The sequence below is a fragment of the Hippoglossus hippoglossus genome, chromosome 18 (assembly GCF_009819705.1).
Source record: "Hippoglossus hippoglossus isolate fHipHip1 chromosome 18, fHipHip1.pri, whole genome shotgun sequence".
Classification (NCBI taxonomy): Eukaryota; Metazoa; Chordata; class Actinopteri; order Pleuronectiformes; family Pleuronectidae; genus Hippoglossus; species Hippoglossus hippoglossus.
This window is the reverse complement of record NC_047168.1, coordinates 7254766-7274761: the sequence shown is the minus strand read 5'-3', so window position 1 is coordinate 7274761 and position 19996 is coordinate 7254766. Positions and strand designations below refer to the sequence as shown.

At 43.0% G+C, this 19996-nt stretch overlaps 1 long non-coding RNA gene across 2 annotated transcripts in view; it reads left to right on the top strand.

The window, feature by feature from the left end:
* The first annotated feature begins 480 nt into the window (after positions 1 to 480).
* LOC117752279 overlaps positions 481 to 19996 on the top strand; it is a 46518-nt gene continuing 27002 nt past the window's right edge. The window contains exons 1-3 of one of the 2 annotated variants that reach the window (XR_004612023.1): positions 481 to 668; positions 1942 to 3502; positions 9434 to 9631. This is a non-coding gene — a long non-coding RNA (uncharacterized LOC117752279). Of the gene's footprint in view, positions 669 to 1941; positions 3503 to 9433; positions 9632 to 19996 lie in introns of those variants that run through there. The other variant, XR_004612022.1, reaches the window with a different exon arrangement.

The following is a 19996-nucleotide window of genomic DNA, read 5'->3' as shown; positions in this document are numbered from 1 at the left end:
ACAGTGTATGATTTTTTATTATTATTGATATACATACAAATAATTCAAGTATAACATTAACAGCACAGGTAAAGCATAGTATTGGAACATACAGAATAGAAAGATAGGATGGAAGTATCCGAATAAAATACATACACAGAAATAAAAGTAGGGGTACATGTGTATGAAAGGGTTTTAGGCTCTTTTTGTTGTCTAATAGATTTAAGAGCAGAAATGGTGATTTAAGTTTGAAGGTATGAGATGAAAATTGATTTAGAAAAGGTCTGTTTTAGGATTTAAACACTTTACATATGGAATAATAAAGCTGATGGTGATATTGAAGGGCTTGTGGAACAGTGGAGTCGAGCAGGATGTGCCTTGCCCTGTGCAGGCTGGTGCCTCGGGGGAACCTGTCAGGTCACGGTCAGGGTGAAGAAAACTCACGGGTCTCTGTCACGTGTCATCACTGAAAAGCAAAATGGCGGCTTTCATGAGAAAAGAAACTCAGGTGCAGTGAATGTGAGACTTTTCAGGAGAACTAGACAAACTGTTCATGTTTTTGTGGAAGTTAAACAATAGATACATTGTCTGGCCTGATGGGACTAAAACAGCAGTGAAGACAAAAGTCCAAACTCCTGCATCAAATGGAGGAAGTTAGCGGCCTTCATGCTATGGAGGCTAATTTTGTGGTGAGTTAACCTCCTTCAGAATGTGAACACAATAATAAACTGTATTTAAAGCTCCCCCAAAACTGAAGCCAGTATAAATTACGTTTAGGATTATTATTAAATTATTCACAGAGAGGTTTTCTGTCATCGTAGATTGTTCTTGTCACACTTGCATAATAATAATTAAAATAATAACTTTATTTATATAGCACTAAACAAGGTTACAAAGGGCTTCACAAAAAACATGGTAAAAATATTAATAAAAATAAAGCTGCGGCTAAAGATAAATCTGACTATAAATCTACTGGCTATGAAAGCCATGTGGCTCGCTTAGTAGATCAGACTTCATGACCTCTGCATTTTTTAAACTAAACACCTACTGTCATAGGCAGCGGAGTTAAAAAGGATTAAAAGGAATTAAATCAACAAAGTAGCAACCGAGTTACAAGTCACATGTTAAATATGCTTTCCTGTAAAAATAAGTTTTGAGCAGTGATTTAAAGACAAGTAGTTCGTCAGGCAAGGAGTTCCAGAGCCTCGGGGCCCTGGCAGAGAAAGCCTGGTCACCCTGAGTAGCCAGCCTTGACAGCTAACAAGGGCAGGCTGGCCGATCTCAGGTTGCGACTGGGATTGTAGGGAGTTAAGAGCTGCTAAGTAGGGGCCAGACCACGTTTAGCTCTGAAGGTTATTAAAAGAATCTTAAAATCAATCCTGAATGTAACTGGCAACCAGTGAAGGGATCTATTGATTGGCCTGACATGAGACCTTCCCGTTTCTTTTAGTTAAAGTACGAGCAGCAGCATTTTGAACAAGCTGCAAACGAGTTACAAAGGGTTTGTATAAAGTGGATTGCAATAGACCAGACGGTAAAAAAAGACAAAAGCACATACATATGTCTAAGTGTTAATTTTTCTGGTGATTTTGGTTTTAATTCGTTAATTGATGCTATTGAAACGTCACGATTGTGAGTCAGTCTCAGCTGTCAATCATGACCTTTCAACCTGTTTCTATATCAGTATGTAAGTACTTACTGGAAATAATCACTTGGACTTATGTAAGTGTAAAAAGACTTACCTAAATCACAGAAATCATCTTTGAGAGCATATGATTTTACTTTTTAGTTGTTGTCCCATCCATTAACATGAAGGAGGCTAGATTTATGACCTATATGGTAGCCAGCCATCAGTTGGCGCTTTGTTTCACTTTTGGGGAGCTGTCATGTCGTCTCTGTCTATGCTCAGTCTATGGTCACAAATTGTCCTTCTGAATGAGGTATATTTATCTTTATACACAGTCTGTGGTTAAAACCAGCTGAGCGCATCATCATCATCATCATCATCTCCACCATCAGACATCAGCTCGTCGGCAAAGAGAAGCAGTTCCAGCCATCCCATTAGAGGTTAGTGTGATATATGTGTTCAATAATTTAGTACGGTCTGCAAAGGATGTTATAAAAATTAAAATGGCCCTTGATAGTAAAAAGGGTGTAAAGCGAGAGTCCACAGAAGATATTAATAAAGTAAGAGGGGGTGTTGCTTTTTTCTTTTTTCTAAAATATATATAAGGCTGAACTTTTTTCAATACCTTAGACTCATGAGGACATAAAGTATTACGGTACAAAACAACTGTTGCAACATCCACGATCACCTTGCTCAGGAGATTCTCGGAAACCCGGCTGGAAGAGGAAAACAAAGTTAGGGACTGCTGTAGGGGTGGAATGAGGACAACGTCAGATCAGAGCAGAGGAAACTATTTGACTTTAAGCATTTAACTAATTGGATTTCGTTGATTCTCGCATGCGTGTCTGTGACAGTTGTCCCTGAAAGCAAACATTAGTTTTCTTGTCCTGGAGCGATCCCATGACCCCACATACCCGTGCTCCATCGTGGTAATACTCCAGCTAATCTACTGTAATACCCCAATCCCAGAGGAATAGTCCACAGTGTTTGGACCACAGCGGAATCAGTCTGCTGGGACCAAGGAGGGTCATGCAAGGTAACATCCATCTGGGTCACTGTGTCAAGTACACGAAGCTCTGATCTAGTAAAGCCTTTCTAATGGGATTGAGGACATTGGAAGAGGCAAAAGTCAGGCATAGGCGCCAATTAAGTCTCATTATGGACCTGTGTAATGGGCTCAGGGCTCTGCTGGACATGTGATGACAACAACGGGCCGCATCAGTGGTGCGCACGAGGCCAGGTGCCCTGTCCGCAGCGGGGGTGCCCTCCTCATGGCCGGTTGAGGCACTGCATGCTGCACAGAAAAGCCCACCTGGCCTCAGGCACAAACCAGAGTTCATTTGGCTATCATTAAAGCGGACCAACAATGTGGCATGCTGATATAAAATTACCAGATCTATAATGGTAATCATTATGCCATTTATCAAAATTGGCCAGTTGAGTCAACATCTGGCTTCAATGGGGGGCTCTAGTCGTTGAGGGTCTTGGCAGCGTCTTGCACCCTACATATTTTCCACTCTCTTTTATCAAGGCCTGCTGTCAGTGATTTGACGAAGCTAAATAGATGATGATTTGGCCCTATTATGTTTCTCAGGGCTCAAGCAAAGGGGATTTGTTGATTGCCTTTGTGTTCTTTCGCCCCCCTTTTTTTTCTCTCTTTTTCTCCTTATGGATCCAGGAGAGGTAACGGCGCCTTGCGGTTCTCTGACTGTGCACCAGAGAGAGGATGGGGAGAGGGGAGGGGGGGCACGGCGAGTACTCTCACACAGACCTGCGAGTGCAGAGGCTGGACTGGGCCGTTGGACACGAGCCAATGCCGGCACAAAGACCTCTGTCACATCCTCCGGGTTTTATGGCAGGAGTATAATATTCATCTTATATGCGGTTGGAATCAAGGTAATGAATTAATCTGATTCTTTCACCTTTTGGCATCAAAGTATGAATGTGATGCACTTAATCAAGCAGGGAGTCATTAAGGGAGAATTTGTGCAGATTTTTCATTGGTTTATGACCAAGGGGAAGATTTATATTGACAGTGTTTGGTGCTCAAGACAATGATCATGATTCTGATACAAAAAGGAAACGTCTTTTTTGAAATCGATAAAATCTTGCAAGGGCAGACGTTCCAGTGGCTACGTCCTCTTTTAAAGGAATAGTTGTGCATTTTGGTTAATATGTGCATTTGCTCTCTTTCTGAGTGTTCAATGAAAAGTTTCACATCACCCAAAGACCAGGCAATGTCCATAGTCCACAGAAAAGTTCATATTCGAACTGTAATGACGGGTTCATTTAGAAAAAATCCCATCAGACCATCTCAAGTAGTTTGCTTCCTGATCCAGCAGAGGGCGTTCACTATCAGCTTGACCTATTGCATGTCCTCTTGACCTATCAGTGAAGTAAGCAAGTAATGTTTCGCTGTTTTTGCTACGAAAATGGAGGCCGCTGGCAAGCAAAGCCGACAATCACTCCAGCAAAGCAACGAACGTAGGAGAGGCTGTATGTCGACTTTGGTCCCATGCAATCCGTGGGCTCACGTTTCCACCCAAGTGAGAAACCACAGACAAATGGAACAACGTCCAGTTTTCATTCTCTTATTTGAATATATTTGAAGTAATTGTGTTTTAATGTCAAAGATGTTTGATATTTAGAAAAAATGACAGCCCTATTGGTATCAAACCAGCTCCTGTACAGATCGCTAATCAACACATGATGTCTTAATTGTTTAATCCGTACAAAAGCCACAGTTTAACAAGACAAGCTGCGGCTAGCTCTTCCCCCTTTTTTCCAGTGTTTATGCTAGGCTAAAATAACCAGCTGCTGATTATAGCTTCATATTTAGTTTACAGACATGAGAGGGATATTGATCTTCACGTCCCCTGGCAAGAAAGTGAAAAGAAAAAGTCTTTTAACTTGTTAATTGCAGTAGTGACAGCAGGGTGCTTTACTAAAATATATTTTGTAGATTTCCAATGGGAGAGAATTTTGTTCGGATGAAGGACGTTGCAAAGGGACGTGCGGGATCTCAGACAACAGCCCGCGTCTGTTTGGAAAAACGTTGCTGAGAAGGGCCCGGGGAATAAAAGAGGGCTGTTTTGAAAGTGCACTAGTCTTAAATAGTACACTCAGGCTCTGTGTATTCCCACACACATTTGCATAAATTTCATAGTCTAAGTCATGGACTGTGGTTGGAGCGTGTTATTAGTCTATCTTTAGGTGGTAGTACAGGCCGATCACACTGAGGGTTGTTGTTATCTCATTGAATGCACCCTGGTATTACACCCGGTGGATTGAGAGTGGGTCTTAAGATCGTGGGATTTGTTCACATATTAAAGCATGTCTGTTTGGATGCGCAGAAAAGAAACAGGTGTTCTGTGTGTGTGTGTGTGTGTGTGTGTGTGTGTGTGTGTGTGTGTGTGTGTGTGTGTGTGTGTGTGTGTGTGTGTGTGTGTGTGTGTGTGTGTGAGAGACTGAATTCATGTGTGTGCCTTGTTTGTTTGTTCAAAAGCATGCACACGCACAGGATGAGAACACAGCGTTCGTGTGTGTGTGTGTGTGTGTGTGACTTGACAGAGGGGTGGGGGTGCTTTATTGAAAAGTACTCCTCTCCTCCCCTGTTCAACATGCTGGATTAGCACCAACAGTTTCCCATGGAGCCGTCCCCTCCCAGCCCCCTGCCCATTTGCATAAGGCGCAGACAGGCGGAGATGTGACAAACAAACCTGGCACACACAGCGCCGGCTGCCTCCTTCACATGAACTCCCTCTGTCGCCACGACGAGGAAAAGAGACACGATACAGAGCCCGAGCGAACCCACCTGCGCGCACACGTTTTTCCACCACACATGACCTATTTACTGAATCCGAACTGTACAGTGTAAACAAATTTAAAGGCAGGGCCAGACTGGGGGGGTGGGGGTTGAGGCCTGTATTCCGCCGGGTGATCATAGTGATTCACAAGTAAAGGAATGCAGCTGGATGAAGGAGGTGAGACGGGCTTTCAATGCTCTGTCATTTGGACAAAACTCCCCTGTATCGAAGTATCCTCCCCCTCGTTTTTTTCCTCCTCTCTTCCTCCAAGATGGTAATGTTCACCTTAAAACATCTTTACTGTACTGTAGCTACATAACACAGCTCTCCGCGCTGCTGTCCGGACGCCAAGTTCCTATCAAGCGGCTGATTTATGGCGCTTGATGCATTCCTTGGCCCTGGTAAGGAGGCAGTTTAGCTGAAATATGAGAAGAGATGCAGAGAACACGCTCTAAGTGAGTTTCAGCTCGGCCTGCTCCGTGCACTGCGAAGCTGCCTGCAAAAATGTTCGTCTGTGCAAAACCTGAGAGACGACCTGGGCGATTTGCAAAATATTCCAGCAATGTGGCATGGCCTCATCAGCATATCCTGTTGGGTGATAACAATGAAGAACTGTAACCCAGCTGTCGTGAAACCCCCCCCCCCCCTTTGTTGGTCGTGACATGCAGCTCTCGCCCTCCTAAATTACATTGCGCTTAAAAACTACAAGTCCTTCCTCTTTCCTGTCCACATACATGTAGAAAATTGCATGCAGGTGTATGTCGGAAAGGAGACCAACACCTTTTTCAGTGCTGCTTTTGTTGTTAATGGCTTTATTGCTCGTGCACTAAAGACCTGTAATCAATCATAAAGAGCCAACTAGCTGTTTGGGTCTTAATGTAAAATTGCTGATAAACTAAAATCAGATAAGCAGAAACAGACATTTCTGAAGACGGGGGGGGGGAGTCGCCATATGAAGCTTTCCTGCGTCGCTTTGTCCGCTCCCAAGTTACAGCAGCGTGATTACATGCTTTATTAAGTGCTGAAGTGCTCTCCCTGAGTAAAAGCAGATGTCACCACAAGGTCTGTCACTGCGTCTGGATCGGGGGTGCCTGTGGTCAGTGTCTCAGCCCGCCTGTAGCTCCCTGTGGTTTATTTTTTTAAATCACTGTATGTTTCTATTTCCCCGAACATATACAATATCAATAAACAGTGTGCGAGGCATTAAAAGACTTCAAGCAGATGTTCCCCCGCTGCACAATACTGTCGCCTGGCATGAAAAATTTACAGTAAAGCGAATTTATTTATTGAATTTAGCACCGTAAAGTACATATGCCAAGGGCTGCACCAGACCGAGTTCGGAATAAGGAGAATTTATTATTGTTCAAATTATTATTGCTGAATGCTCCCAGAGAGGCGGGTAACCAGCCGTCACGCACGTGTGCTGGTACAAGCATCCTGAACTGCTGAAGCGTCCTTGAGCAACACATTGCAACCCCAACAGCTCGAGTGCTGCTGCTCTGGACACGAATCTGACCTTTGACCTCTCAAGCAGGAGTCTTCAACGGAGATGCTGCTCATTCATTTTGAACGGGATGACCACGTGTGTAGCTGAACTGCATTGTGGTTCCGTTGCGTCGCGCTGCATGTGGTGCAAGTTGAGCAGAACTCAACTTTTCATGCGGCAGCTGGTGAACTTGGTGAACCTGGTATATGACCATGTGGTGGTTGATTTAATCTCTTGTGCACTTCTCTTTAGGATTGCATGGATATTTTGTCCTCTCTATATTGGTGAGCGTGGTCTTTCAGTTTTAGAGCAGGACTTATTGATTAATTGACTTTGTAACGCTTTCACTCAAAACCCTGCGCTGGCACTCACATATACCCTGCTTGTGTTTAGATGTCCTGCTCTCCAGCGTTAGCTCTTCTCCTCGCGCTCACACTGCTTCTGTTCACACATGAAACGTCTGCTCTTGGATATTTTTCTTCTGTGCTTGAATTTTTTTATGTCAGTCAAAATTCCCTTACCAATAGAATGCCTGGTGTGGTCATGATGAATTAACATGGACAGCTTGCAGGGCTCAAAAGCCGTAAAATGTTGTGTAACCCGAGAATTAATCTGACGATTGATGTTGACGATCATTTATTTATTTTATTTGCCTCCAATTGACTGACTGGCTGTGTAACACTTATAAGTGATGGTCAGGTGATTATTGTCCATATCCTGTTTTCCAAAATGTTGATTGTTTAGTTAAAGTAGTGAATGCCTGCCTGTGAGCCAGTGCCTCATTACAACAGTGTTTTCCCTCATTTTGTCATCATGTCACACCATATAATATGAATATGTATCACGTCAAACCACATCAAATCACCAGTTTGTTATTTTCTTTTATATAATTTATATAATTTATGGTTTTCCTCCATCGGACAAATGATGCAGTCAACACATGGGGGGAAAACTTTAGCATCATAAAGTCATAAAGTGCAGAGGAACCATCCTATCCACCTCTATTGTGCATTATCCCATCACTCATCATCCTTTTACATCATATCTTATCACCTTAAACCACATCAGATTGCGTCATGACGAATCGTGTCACACTATTATTTTAATTACTTCTCACTACACTTTACTCAGAGTGTGTCTGAAAAATATACACATCCATTTCATTTATGTCTCTGTCCCACTTTCTCTACATGATGGATCCATAACTGCGTCATGCAAGTGAAAAAAACAACATCTGGGACCACAAAACAAACAAATCTGATTATTCTGGTCACCATCTGTGGAACAACTCAACTCCTTTTAAGACTAAATCAATATGTTGGAGACTTTAATCTTGTCATTATGTTTTTTGCGTTGAGAGATATTTTATGTATAAATTCTTAAAGCGAGCGTTTCCACTTCAATTTGACTTTACTTCCTGTGCTCCATGTGTTTCCCAACATTGGGAGGGAACAATGTTTCAGATTTTCCTGCCATAGTATTAATTAATCATTGCACATCTGTAAGTGTGTATGCCCATTTTGGTGCCTGCTATGTTTGTTGACTAGTGTGTTTGTGTGTGTGTGTGTTGCAATGGTGCTTTGGCACTTTGGCACCTGCGCTACATTATAAACCTAAAGGCTTGGATAATAAGCTGCAGGTGCACTCCTGGCAAACAGAGAGGAGATGCAGCGGGGGGGGGGGGGGGGTAGTACTGGAGTGTTTGTGTGTGTGTGGGGTGGACGGATGGGGGGGGATCAACTGCTGTTGCCGGTTGGCACTCTGCATTAGCGAGTGTATGATGTCAACCTGGCCCTTTACCTCGCTCCGTATACGGCACGTCGGCGGGACTCTTTAACAGCGGAAGCGACGCTTCTCTTCCTGGAAGCTGACATCAAAGCGCTTCAACAAAGGAACCGACTCTTTTGTCCGTCACTCGCCGCCGTCTGTGGCACTGTCAATAATTACTGATGTTAATTACCATGATGATTAGGGTAATTTCTTTATAGCTGTGTTGGCAGGTATGCAAAGTAAAGATGGGCCGACGGAACGGACCACAGGAGGGGCTTCTCTCATTGACAGCATAGAGTGGAAAGTGACAGCCAATAAGGAGGCAATCTACTTCATGAAAATCTAATTATGTGATGAATGGTGGGATGTATAGGCTCTGGCACCGTAATATTGCACACCCACCTGTGAAAATACTAGCTGGAATAATTGTTTATGTTGGGGGGAGGCTACTTTATGCAGGCAGTGCTGCATAAGTATCTAAAGTATGGTATCCATAAACATCTGCCTCATGAAAGCTGCCTAAACATACCCTCATACAGACTTCTGCTTCTGCTGCTGTGTGTACACAGTATTCTGTAAAGATGTCACTCCTGCACTCCAGATATTTTCCTATGTGTGAGATTAAAAAGTTCATGGATCCAATTTTGAGAATAAAAGTTGCAGACTTTACTAAATCTTTTACGTAAGATTGATGAGTAATATTCACGTCATTATAGCCTTTGAATCCCTCACCTGCTTAACATTTACTGTACTTTTCTGCTAAAGCGCCGCTGTACTCCGTTAATGGCTTCCAGACTTCATCTTGGCTGAAGCACATTGCCGTGATTGAGCGAGAACCCTCCTCTGAAGCTGGAAAGCGTGTCCGACCTCTGCTAAGAAATTTTTGCATGTTCGAGGTGAGGCTGATTCTGTGTGAGTGCTCTTGTTTTAAAGGGTTTTACCTTCAAGATTAAGGCTGAATCAGGGTTTCAATCCTAGTCTTAAAATGTTTTGCGACTGTTATTAACAAAAACCACCAGCCCACCTGAAGCAGGGTGTCTGCTGGGGCATATCAAAATGACAAATCTTTGGTTTAGAAGTAAGGTAGCGAGACAGCACACAACATATGGCATTGCACGTTCAAACCTGGCAACAGGCAGCGGATTAACAACGAAGATTTCTTCTAAATGAAACAAAACCCCGGAAAAAAAAGGACCATCATTAAAAAGGGTTCGCAAGTGTAACCTTCACTTTCATGTGCCCAGGGGAGCGGACAAGACAAGAGAGGGAGACTTTTTGATTCTTTGAGCCGCATTTGGAGACAGACTGAACACGCACCGAGCTCTCGGATCTTCTCATCCACACTTTCCCATATGGCATATGGATCTGGGTGTGGATCGAAGGATGAGACAAAAAAAAAAGAAAGTCCCATATGTGTGTCTGTTTTCCTTATTAGCTCCGAGCCAAGCAGAAGTACCTCCTCAGCAGCTCGATTGAAATAACGCTGCTGATGTCAAGACGGACACAGCTCATTTACACAAGGACTTGACATCACAAGCTCAAATGTTCGCAGAGATTCTGACATTGTATAGAGAAAAGGCTTAAATTTATGAATTATGTAATTTTCAAGTTCCCCCTTCAGTCTTATATACCTTCACTTGAGTTCACTTTCCTATCTAACATTGCTGTTGCTAAAATATGAAGACAGGTGTTGTCAAACAACAAGAAAGGCTTTAACTACCCCCAACATGACCTTGAGACTGAATTATTGCAAACTAAAACTTAAAACTTGTGCTCGTCAATATTTTTGGTCATTTGGGAGCAGTACAATATCCTGTGAACAAAACACTGACATATCACCTTATAAAGTTGATGTGGTGAACACTAACACAGAAAAGACAATTCCTTGTTGTATATCTATCATGCTCATAAATCTTTTTTTGCCTTAACCCCTGTTTTTAGTGGATTGTTTTTTTATTTGACTTGAGTTGAAAGCGGTTTAAGTTAAATAGTCTTCAAACTTAATGTGACATGAGTCTCATTTTGCTTTGCACAGATGGACCTGGTAGAAACGGCCTTCAGAGGGGAACTTTCCCTCTTTCCCTCAGTGTGAGTACATTCTGAGCCTATGCTTTTATACTTTTACTTAAGTAACAAGGTAAAACTTTTACTTGAGTCATATTTAACACAAGTATTTGTCCTACTACTACAAGTAAAGAATGTGTGGACTTTTGCCACCTCTGCCAATCATACACTCTCATAGATATCAGTCCTCTTGATTTTCCATCAAGATCAATTAATTATTCTCTGGGAATCGGGGATAATGTCAAAAATGACATATTGCAATGTTCCTGGATCCACTCCTTTTGTCTGGTTCTACCCTCAAATTGAATGGGTTCTTTCTTGGCCCATATCCCATACTTCCACCAAGTTTCGTGGAAATCCGTTCAGTAGTTTTTGCGTAATCTGCATAAAAGTAACCTCCTTGCCGGAGGAAATGAGCTTGAAATACACTCTGTACAGGGGGACAACTCTGCAGTCCCCCTGCAGTCCCCCATCACCTGTGACACCTTTCCATTGTTTATGTATAAATATTCCTTAGAGCAGCTTTAAAGTGGATTAACTTCCAGGACATGGAGCATTTTAAAATTACAATTTTCCCTCGAAAGAATTGCCTGGATTTAAAGGAATAAATACCTTGCTGTGGTTTGTGACAAGAAACCCCAAAACCTTAGGATTACATGTACTTCCAAGCCATCTATTTAAGTTCAATCCATTAATGCTCCCTCCCCACTGCAGTAACCCCTCCCTCTGCTTACTACCAAGTCTAGACAAAGTACCCATTGTACGACTGCCCTTATTCTTCCTGCAACACCACATCTCCCTATTCCCACCCCTTTGAAGCCAAACCTACATGTTCTCAAATGGATTTACATTTAAGTTTGAGAATATATATATTTTTGATTAATCGTACATAATGAGCTGTGCAAACAGCACTTATCAGAGTCATAAAATTGTGCCTGACCTCATTATCTTGATAAAGCACTTAAAAGTTACCTGTGGTGTTAATGCTCTGCACTTTCCAATCACTTTCCGATGACTCATTTCTCCTTCAACTTTCCGCTGATGAAGTTGATTTTAGATGCTTTTTTTTTTTTATCTGTCAACCAGAAACTCTCACTTGATAATTGAGGAGACCAGGTGATAGATTGGGTTGCTCTATGTCGTCATGGGGGCATCTTTCTATACAGATGTTTCTGAATTAGACCCACACCTCCGGGGGCCCAACAGGAAATTCCAGCATCCTAAATCTATCCAGTTCCGACAGCCCTCCTCTTTGCTGAGAAGCACATGTGCAATATTTGTTATCACACAGACAGCATCAATTTGCACATGGCCTCCCCGTTACACTTTTTTTTCTCCCCCATGTCCCCAGTGGAATCGGGATAAATCTGCTGTTACCTTGAAAAAGGTGTTGACACACAGCCCAGCACCAATGAATTGCACTGTTGCCTCAATTAGCTGCTCAGGATCTAATGTCAGAGCCATGAGGACAAGCGGGTGATGTGATACCCTGCAGGTGAGGCTCTGTCGCTTACCTGACGGCCCCATGGTGTGTCTTAGCATATCATATGCTGGGGCATGCTAATGCATACACGCTCGCGGCTCTTTTTACATGGATTCAGCCGGAACACAGCCTCAGGGGCCTCTGTGGGCCCTTGATTCCTCCTTGGGCCAGGAATGCACCTCTCCAACCAGGGCCATGCCTGACGGGGGAACGAGCTACAACTGATCGGATGTCAGATAGTCTCTGTAAACTAGTAGTTGCCAGCAGGATTAAGGTTAAGGAGCATTCTGGTGCTACGTCTGCGCTTCAGGGCAATGTGTAACTCGGAGGAAGTAGTGCCGGCAGAAGGGGGCAAGAGTACCTCCCCGTTACCCCCTAGCCACCCTCTTCCAACTGCCATCTGATGTGAGGTAACATGTGAGGGCGAGCTTCCATCTGTCCACGGTATACGCTAGCAGAAGGTGCAGCTAATGAGGCTTGATTTGCTGCTGCACCTGCCTCCAATCTGGGGGGTGATGGTAGTGGTGGTGGTGGTTTTCTCCGAGGTTGTGTGTGTGTATGCACGTGTGCATGTGTGTTTGTGTGTACTGGGGATCTCACCAGCCTCTTCCCCTCCTCCTCCTCCGAACACCCGCCTCCTCTCCCCCTCAAGGTGTAATCATTGGTTAGCTTGTATGGGAGCGCCTGCAGGTTGATGGACCCTGGGAATTCATTAGGAAGTAGGTGAGGCCTTGGGTTGAAAGGGCCTCTTGACCTGCCTCCAAACACCCTCACATTACAAAGCAGAGGACGATTCAAAGGGAGAGGGAAGTCAGCCAACTTGTCGATGCATCTTCCCCGCTATAGCATGTCTGCTGTTTAAAGGGAAGATCTTGATGCTCGTATCGTAGCGTTGCCTTCAATTCCTCCAGAAGATGCGGCTCATTCACGAGCGCCGGGATCCGCGGCAATTCGAGGTTTATGAAATGCAACCAAAACAAGACCTTCTTTAGTAGTTGTGGGTGAGGTTGTTTTCCTCCAGATGGTGTGAGGGGGGAGGTGTTATGTCCACATGTTAAATGCAGCATGTTTATCCCCCATCTCTGTTCCCTGTCACAGATACCATTTGACACAAGAGCTCTTCAGGGGCCAGTTATTCCAGGCCATTGAATCCAGATCAAAACCAGCCCCTGTGTTTTTGTGACTCTGTGCTCAGCTCCCCCCTTTTTTCTTCACAATCAGACCCTCACTGCTCCTGGAAACTGAGACGGGAGGCGAATCCTCACCGCAGCTCTGCATTACAAGCCACAAATACGACCGGCTCCGTTGACTCACGGCCAGCCACGTTCAGAACATGACATCCTGCGTGCTCGGGTCTTAAATTTTTATTTGTAACAGTATTTTGTTGTTCTTGTAAAATGTTTCTTACGCACGGAGGAGCAGTTAAGAGAAAATCCTGGGCCGTGTGGTTGCGGTGTAAGAATTTTGAGGGGGAGAAAAAAAAAAGATAGAAAACAAAAGGACACATTACCCTAAGGCAGCACTTAAAACTGCTTGTGAACCCATCGTTGGGAAACTTTTTTGGAAAGCTGCGTGAATAATCCACAGGGTGATGTCATCGCCGACAAAAGCTGCGTGCCACTCTAGATTATTTTCAAATTAGCAGCTCTATTCAGGAAAGGACTTCTTCATGTGCAGGCCCAAATTAGAGCTTGCATATTAATGACTGACCTGGACAAACTGGTAATACTTGACATAGTCACATTTAATTCAGATTTTACTGTTCAAACCGACTTTCCATCAAACTCCACAACACTCTAGTTAACTCTCGGATGATAACATCATAAGAATTACATTTTCCTCTTTATCAGGTCTGGTATCAGCATGCATCTGTCTGCTTGACCATGTTATTCATCAGCATCTGGGAGGAAAACCGTATCCTTGATTTGCCTTCTAGCCGTCCCACTTTATGCTACATCTCATGATTTCATGAATACTTTATGTCTCCAGTTTGTCCAAATGGCTCACATTTCAAATTAGTAGAACTCACTGCAGTATCTGACCAGACAGTAAAATGATACAACATACACTTCAGTGTCTATAAATAATGGGAGCGACTCTGGCTCGTTGCAGCTCTGCAGCCGATTTATAAGTTGCATTTTAATCTCCGCCTCATCTCATCTTTGGCTCTTTTTTTTTTTCTTTTGGAAGATGTCAAATCCGAGAGCTGTTATAAATCAGAGCTTCATCACTGAATGAATCAAGCACTCAGAGATGAATCCAAGGCCTGTGTTGAAATTACGAGGCAGCTCCATGGGAAAAGAGTTTATGCTACGACTCCCAGAGTTGCTGATCGTCCCATCGGGCTCATTTGTTTACTTTCAAATTCCCTCTTTTGTGGGTTTGGAATTGGAGCAATGTTTGTGCTTGCTCTGGCCAAGGGGGAAAAAAATCACTGGAGTGTTGATGTGATTAAGAATATGGATACTGCCCTCTTCTGGCAGAAACAATGATCACTCCATATGAATCCATAACCATTACACAATTACTACAGTAATCAGAGCAACTCAAAACGAAATTAATAGGTTTGTTCTGACTAGAATTTACACAGGCCGTATAGATTTATACAGAAAATGTACTTCTCTCTCCTCTCAGCGAATATCAATATTATTTTCCACAAATGTATCCATTTGAATGCACATAAGGGTGAGAGTTTCTGGGTGTTCACGAGCCAAGCTACTATAAGAAATGTGGAGACCATTTTTCCTCACCCCAGCGTGCGGGATGCGGGAGGAATATATGCAAAATTAACAATTGTCAGACAGTTTACCAGGCAGGCCATCATGCTCTAACCAGGTAATTGTCTCACGCTTTTAATGACTACTGCAAATCATTCATGAAAGCGACGTATAAATCCCATATGCTTCCTCTGCCTCTCCCTTGTGTGTAATGGTTCTCCATCCTTGTGGTTGACGTGGGTCAGATCTTCAGGCAGGTGGCAGGGAAATGGAGGCAGATGGGCCGAGTGTGCGCCACCGCTGAATCTGTGAAGTTCTCTCTTCAGTTTCAATCTGCACCGATGGGCCCTTGAATTATTACCGGGCCCCCCATTCATAATTAGCCCGGGCCTGGTGGGGACCAAAGGCCCACTAATGATGTCTTTGTTGCTGCTGATCTGCGCTGCACAATCAACAAGAGAGGGATGTATGACTGGGAGAAGCAGTCCCACACTGAGCGATAACGTGCCTTTAGGGCAGCCTCTCTAAAACAATCACGCACGGTTTCAGCTCTCCCCTCGTTAAAGATGAGTGTTCGCATGGGGCGTGAGACGGAGTGTGTGTATACGTGCGTCTGTGTGAGAAAGAGAAGCTTGTAGGACTTCAGATATGCGGGTTCCCACAGGCAATATATAAAGCTTTTTGTTTTCATAAGCCTTCCAACAGCAGTTAATGTATACATGTTAGTGATGCTTCCACCCTTTAAAGATATTCAGTCCTGTTCAAAGTAAAGTTAAGACACATTATTTTTTTTGTTATTTTCTTAAATCCGGAAAGTAACCCCAAAATATAAACCTCATCCATTAAGTCATTGAGAAGAACTCATTATTTTTTAACACTACATTTGAATTCTTAGTACATTTAATGAAAAGCTGAGCTGTGGTTCATGTTTCATTTAAAAGACAACAACAAGGTGTTTTTATTTATGTAAAGATAAACCTCAACAGTAGATTTTCCAGCAGAGGGAAAAAATAGAAGGAAAATGGCAGGAATGACTCAGCTGTCAGCTGGCATCCAGGGCACACAGCTACTGTATGTGGTCTTTTCCTGGATGCATTTTGCGTCTGTGTCAAGATGCAGAAATCCTCAATTACAAGTAAAAACCCTGCATTGATAATTAGCAAATGTTTCAGAATCAATAGCTGTCAGCATATTAGATTATTAGTACTGGTTGAACACTTAAGATGTATTTCTAAGCTTCAACTTGATTAAGTGATTTTAATTTGAACTTTCTTAAATATATTTATATAGTTTACATATCTTCTATAGATTTTCTTCTATAATAATGCACAATATCTTATGAGCTGATCATGTTTCTTCATGTAAAATGTTGTTCTTAGAAGTAACCAGAGCTGTCACGTTAATGTAGTTTAGTAAAAGTTCAATATTTTACTCTGTGGAATATAAACATAAAGTGGACAAAATGGAAAAAATGTAGTCAAATAATTCATATCTCTTGAGTAAAAGTATTTTATGACTCCCTATTATGTCTCCTCAGCTATTATATATGTGGTTTTCTATCCACACAGTTATTGTATTACCGTATTTGAAGGAGATTTGTTATGGACATTAATAACTAAGTTTTGTTTGCCACATGCCTATAGAGCTAACATCACCAGCTCTCGTCCACCTGCCCATTAACAGCCCGAAACACCGACAGTAAAACAAGTCATATGATGAGTGGGGATGAGAGGAAAAGTCACAAGCGTGTCAGAAATATTTTCTTAGTTTCTCCTCCATGGACCTGAAGCAGCGACAGGAGGGAGGTGAGGACAGGAAATGAATCACATCTGCGCCTTCTGTTCAAATTGGGACTTAATGTGTTGATAATGCCAAAAACGCAGTAGTATTATTTCATGTATGTCCACGTTAATATCCCGGTCCTTTAACACATGAGGCGATTCCTCGAGAGGATGCACTTGAACATCACTTGAGCCTCCTTCTACTGAAGGAGACTGAATATTTGGCAGCTTCTGTCACCTCCTCTGCCATTGGCAACATGGCGGAACCAGCATCTGTTTCTGGCTTGCAGTATCAAGGAGGGGTTAGATGGGAGGAGGGAAGTGTACTTAGCACTTTTGACACTAAATATCTGTTAGATATGATGCTTCTATTGGATTCTGATTTTTAGACATGATGGACTATTTTTCATGCTTTGTTTGGTGCCACAATGCATCTCCAAGAGCAAGTTTTTGGTCTGTGTGAGTGTGGGTGCAGAATGTGCAGTGCAGGAGGCGCACATCTGAGTGGGTGGATCCTAGTCCAGTGCCCTGGCCCTTTTTCAAACAACAGTGTATTTATGTAATTATTAGTGTGCATTGACAGGCTGCGTATTGTTCTCCACCCACTGGTGAAGTCCAGCTTTGAAGTCACACGTGGAAGGATTAGCAATCGTGTCAAGGCAGAGCACTCTCGCTCAAACAAGTCAAGTCAAACAAGCAACTTGAATGATGCCTTTACAAAGGAATCAAATGGAAGTTAGTTTTCTGTAACCTCCAGTTGAATTATGTTAAACTACCTAACTTTATGCCCTGTCCACACTAATGCAGATATTTTGCAATAGAAACTTTTTCCTCTGCATTTGATCCTCTCGTCCGCATGCAAATGCTGTTTTAAGTCACTAAACTATTTCCAAACACCTTAGAAAGTGCAGATTTTCAAAAACTCTAGTCTGTGTATCTGTATGTACAGTTGACTTGACACTGTCACAGTTTGATCATCGAATCTTTGGCTGTCCAAAAGTAACAATTTCCACTTGCTCACCTGCTGTATAGCTTCATATTGAATTATGCAGACATGGCAGTGGTATCAATTTTCACACTTGTCAAGAAAACAGTTCCCCAAAATGGAGAGGATTTCTTTAATGTGCAAGTTATACATAAATATATATATGTGTATGTGTGTATAATGTGTTTGGATCCAGTGTTGCCAGTCTTTTTGATGACTGTTTCTTAAGTGTCTTCTTAATGTCAGACTGGCATGTGATCCAAGAAACGCGATTGTTAAGATGTTGTTGTAGTTGCGTGAACCCTGTGAAATTAACAATGTCGGAGCGGCGCGCCTCGTTGATTACATTGTAACTAAGATGTGGGAAGTCAGCTGTGGAGAAGCCCTTTATGGGTTTTGGCATGTTGAGGGTGTTCGCAGCCAAATATTCAAAAACTTTCAATTTCACAGATCTGAGTAAAGAGCGTTCAGTGATGCAATGAAGTGATTCAAAGAGGCCGAGATCACAGCGTTTGTTAAGTTCGATAAGTGAAAGCCTGAAAATCGTAATTATGACTCCACAGAGGGAACTTGAGTCTTTTGGATTTCTGCGTTATCACAGGATTTCTCAAACTTTTGTTAAAAAAACACAAAAAGCTGTTTATGACATTGCTCAGTTCAGCACCTTATGGCACCATTAAAGGAAGTGCTTGCATTAAGACTAGAAGCTAACAATTTCCTGATAAAATCCCACTTCTCTCAATACTTTAAGTCCCCCCTGCTGACAGTAATACTAATAACACACATTTACCCAGTCAACGGTGCACAGCGTCTTAAAAAAATCAGAAAATCCATAATGTGAAATGTGATTTCCTCTTGTTTCCGGACATACTTTTGGGACAAACGCAGGACAGACAGCCACCACTGTGTTTAGTAGATTAGACTCCTCTACTTCTTCCTGTTTCATTCCATCCAGGTGCATACTGGGAACGCTGCCATGTATATCCCTTGGTGCACAACAGTACAGCGCAGCTGTGGAAGCCACCTAAATTTGATTCCTCTCGTCGTAGCCTAGCAACGGTGGGTATTAGCGCACACAAGCTGGATGGGTGCAGTTCTGGTGCCAGAGGCAGGATGGGCGCCTGGTTGCAGCTCATTGGCAGATGACATTGAGTGAAAGCTGGCATTCTGAGATTAGGGGATCAGATGCTCACAGTGCTCTTTGCAGGAAGTAGTATGAAATGTAAAATCAATGCCAAAAGGGCTTGACAGGTTCTTTACACTTGACGTACAGATGTACATAGATACACCATTTATAATGATGTTACAGAGCACGTAATCCCACGCCACATGAACTCAGTTTTAATGTGTGGGGATACTTAATTACCTTTTTTTAAGACTCCACTATCTCAAATGAAAATGCAATATTTGCTGTTGTGGAAGAAACCCAAGGAGCATTATAAAAATGGGTTATCAGATCTTGGCTTGCTCTCCAGACTGGAAAAGTAGCCAGATGTTCTTGGGGGCCAGATTCCTAATGTCACCTTTACTACTGATTTACTTTGAAAACACAGGCTCCTGTTTAGAGTTGATGAGTGAGTTATTTAGAAAATGGAGCATCCTGGCAGCATTGAGGTCTAAATTGTGTGTACCATGCAAACATGACTTGGTTTGTTCCTGGTTTGAATTCGGCCCAGGAACTTTGTTACACTACAAAAAATCGTTTCCCCTCCGAAAAAAATATAACTAGCTAAAAAATACACCTCTTGTGGATTTAAAGCACAAGCCAGTAGCATTTCTACTGGCTTGAGGCCGCCGAGTGGGGGGAGGGCCGCTCTCCCCCGAAAGCGTTGGCAGCTACGCTAGCTTCTGTTTGCTAGAATACCAGATGCCTCACGCCACATGCTTCAACCACTTTGATTTCGTCTCCGTGCAGTTGTTGATCAGATCTGTCTCTGTTTGACGCAACCTGCCTCCCATCTCCCTCGTAACTTTCATCTTCTCCAAGCTGGGCAGGCGGCCGTGGCTGTCTTGAGATGTCACCCGGTGACGTGCAGCGTCCATCTGGTATATGTTGTGAAGGGCCCGGATGAATGAATGGCCAGCCACTCCACTGCTTCCTTTATGACTCTCAGCAGTGGTGCTGTCCAACTTTGATTCCCCAGTTATTAGGGAATCAAATTCCCCACTGAGGCGACGCCCAGAGGAGAGGAAGAGAAAGAGACACACAAAAAGAGTGTGAAATCCGTGGCAGCGTTACAGAACATACTGTACAGACCACCACTGCTCTCTTCCTGGAGCCTCCTCTTTCTTTGTGTG